The sequence below is a fragment of the Mobula birostris genome, chromosome 9 (genome assembly GCF_030028105.1).
Source record: "Mobula birostris isolate sMobBir1 chromosome 9, sMobBir1.hap1, whole genome shotgun sequence".
In the NCBI taxonomy this organism is placed as follows: domain Eukaryota; kingdom Metazoa; phylum Chordata; class Chondrichthyes; order Myliobatiformes; family Myliobatidae; genus Mobula; species Mobula birostris.
The window spans coordinates 59,665,170-59,669,187 of NC_092378.1; positions in this window are offsets into that span (position 1 = coordinate 59,665,170).

Sequence of the window (4,018 nt, forward strand, 5' to 3'; positions counted from 1 at the left end):
ACTAAGATAAGTTCCAATTATTTGCTACAATGGGTGTTTATAATAAAATCAAACTAATTAAACTGTCTTCAGTGTATTTTCTGATCAGATTTTGCTGAATGCTTCTGAAATGGTGAAGGTTGCTGGGGGGGGGGTGGTGGTGGAATCAGAAATAGTTTGTTCAGGTCAAGAATTATATGGATGGGGCATGAAGAGAAACTTCCCACTGGCCTGGGATGGTTAAGAACCAGGGAACAAGGAGAGACAATACTGAACTAAAGGTTCAAAGGTCCAATGTAATGTCAGAGAAATGTATACAATATACATCCTGAAATGCTTTTTCTTTGCAAACATCCACAAAATCAGAGGAGTGGCCCAAACAATGACCGACAGCTAAATGTGCCCCCCCCACCCCCCTCCCCGGCTCCTCTCCCTCCTGAGCATAAGCGGCAGCATGCAACGATCCCCCATCCCTTCACTAGCAAAAAAAAATGCATCAGCACCCACCACTGAGCACTCAAGTGTGAACAAAGCAATAGCAAAGACACAAACTTGCAATTACCCCAAAGACTTCGCGTTTCACCTGGGATTCAACATACCACAGGTTTTCTCTCCCTAATAAGGGAGGAGGAGGTGTCTCTGTATTTTCCCCAGCGAGCAGGGAGACATAACAAACAACTCACTGGTTTACAATGTTAAAATTCCGTTATGTCGCTTTTTCCGAGCTCTGTTCTCAAAGATCCCGGGTCTTTGGGCACACTGCAGAAGATTTTCCGACTCCCCCAATGACATACAGGTCCCCTGTCGTGACACTGACACTCGATCCGCCCGTCTCCAGAGCCCCGAGATCTTAGGCTTCCAAATCCGTGCCTGACTCTCAGGCCGAACCCTTGGCGTGCCGAACGACGGTAGTTCTGAAACCCCGAGGTTCCATTCCTGCAAAGAACCAAAGTCAGCATGTAACTCCAGGTCAGGGTCTTCAAAAGAACACAAAGGGAAAAATTCAAAATCAGAATCAAAGTTTGAAGTAAAATTATTATCAAAATATGTATACCCTATACAACCTTAAGATTAGTCTTCTAGCAGGCAGCCACAAAATAAAGAAACACAATAGAACCCACAAAAACTGACAAACATCCAATGTGTGGAAAAAAAAGAACAAATCAAGCAAAACTATAAAAAATATTAATATCAGAGATATTAAGACCCAGAAATTTGGAGTTGCTTGCCCTTTTAGTTGGAAGCCAGAGCAAAAAGAAACTCAACTGCTGGAGGAAATCAGTGGGCCAGGGCAATGGACAGTTAACATTTTGTACTGAAATTCTTTCATCTGTACTGAAAAGGTAGGGGGTGCTGGCTGGTATACAGGGGTAGAGCAAGAGGTGGCAAGCAACATGTAGATCTGGTTGAAGAAGAGTGGCAGGCAATGGGAGGAGGGAACATTTCTATTATGATGATATTGGGTTCACTGACCGTGAAGTTCTACATTGAAAAACCTTAATCATTATCAATATAAATAGCCACAAGTACTCTCACTAAAGGAATATCGTACTATAATGATCCAATCCTCAAAGACTAGTTTACTTCTCTGTGTATTTTCTGAGGTGAATTTTGCTGCCAATACCCTCTATTCAAGCTGTGGGGTCCCTCTCCCTACCAAGGAAAAGATATTTCCAGCTAATAAAGTAGTTAATTTATTTTCAGTGATGCATAAATATGCTTTAAGAATGTTTGTACTTAAACCTCAGAAGATTTTTATTTTGAATATTTCCAAAATACAAAGCATAAAAGATAAAATATTTCAAAACACAGGTACAATTCCTATACGTGGTAACCAGTGGCAGACGAACAAACTGTCTGTCACAGAAACCAAAGCAAGAGGAATGTATTCTAGTTCACAGTGTTTCCTCCGTGTTTATTGATGGTTCCTTACCCCATTCCTAATAGGCCTCAACTGCACTCTACATTTGTACCCTTTCTCTACCACTCAGGTGACTTCACCTCAAATACAGTACCCTTTTAACACAAATGCTCTAAAAAGATCTTGGAGACGTAGAACCTAACTTCTCTGCGTACATAAAATTCCTAACCATAAATACATCAGTTATTTGATGTGCTAAATGATGTTAGCTATCTGGTCTGCAAGCTTCCTTAGCAATTTAGTCATCTTTTCTGTTTGAAACAAGCCAAATTAAATAACCCATTGTCATATACTGCATCTCTCAAGCAGTTAGCCTTGTGGTATGAGCCAACAAGTCTGAGGCTCCATACAGAGCTTGTTTCCAAAGCTGTTTTATAGACAATACTTGTTTTAACTTCAAACTGATTACTGCTTTCCATTTACATTTGAAGAACTGAAGACTGACTTACATTTACAACAAAAAGCTAAAGAAAGCAGTATTAAATAAATTTACTTACAACTGTTTGACCTTGCAAGAGTCAGCTACTGTGTTTAGCGAGCAAGATTAGCGAACAACCAAGAAGTGAACATCCATCGCGTTATTCCTGAGCATTGGTGTAATATTCAGTATTGTGAAATAAAAGCAGATCCCCAGAATCCTATTTTAGAAATCAAAGTTCAAAGTGTGTGTGTTTGTGTATATAATTTATTGATTTATATATACTGATATGTAATCCTGAGATATATTTTCTTGTGGGCATACACAATTAATCTATAGAATAATGGCCATAACAGAATCAATGAAAGAACCCAACAACTTAGCTGTTCAATGAGTGTGCAAAAGATAACAAACTGCGCAAATACAAAAAGAAAGAAATAATAAATAAATAAGGAATAGATATCAAGAACATGAGATGAAGCGTCACTAAAAGTGAGACCATGGGTTGTGGGAACATTTCAATGATGGGGCAAGTGAAGTTGAATGAAGTTATCTCCTTTGGGTGAAGTTATCCCCTCTGGTTATGATGATTGTGGGGTAGTAACCGTCCCTGAATCTGGTGGTGTGAGTCCCGAGGTTCCTTTACCTTCTTCCTGATGGCAGCAATGATTCTTCCTATTTATGTAAACTTGAGAAAATATGGATGTCCATGCAGATTATCTTGCCTCACCTGCTTTGCTAATTTAAGGTACCTCACATTTTTTATGCACACTTTGGTGTTCAGATGTTACAACAGGCATAGCAATGCACATTGTGATCTCACAAGTCGGGGAAAAAGTCAGCATTTGGTATTGAAGGTTGATTAAAATCTAACTGTTCTGCTTATCTTAATTGTATCCCACTGTCACCATGGGCACATGGATGGAAGAGATCTAACTTTTGGGGGACAAGAGTGTGAGACCTAAATATTGCACTGCACCAAGTATCAACCTGTTCATAACCTAGGTAATTGGGAGAAATGTCTTGAGGGGTAAACATAAGTAAACATTTATCAGAATCAGGCTTATTATCACTATTTTACATGATATGAGAAATTTGGTTATACCACATTTGGAGTATTGTGAGCAGATTTGGGCTCCTTATCTAAGAAAAGATATGCTGGCATTGGTGGTTCATGAGGATGATCCTGTGAATAAAATGAGTAATGTATTAGCAGCGTTTGATGGCTCTCAGCCTGTATTCACTGGAGATTAGAAGAATGAGGGGAGAACTCATTGAAACCTATCAAATATTGAAAGGACTTGATAGAGTGGACATGAAAAGGATGTTTCCTGTGGTGGGGAGCATAGGACCTGAAAGCACAGCCTCAGAATATAAGGATGACCTTTTAGAACGGTGATGAAGAGGAATTTAATCATCCATTGGGTGGTAATCTGTGGAATTCATTGCTCTCTGACGGCTGTGGATGCCAAGTCATTGGTTATATTTAAAGAGGAGCAACACACACAAAATGCTGGAGGAACTCAGCAGGCCAAGCCACATCCATGGAAAAGAGTACAATTTATTGGTCCTTTATTAGTAAGGGTAACAAAGGTAACAGGGAGAAGAGAGGAATAAATCCTCTTCCTGATACAGTGGGATCCGGACATCACCACAGGGGTTAAGAACCACGGCTGAGCGGAACCCAAAATCGAGCGCGG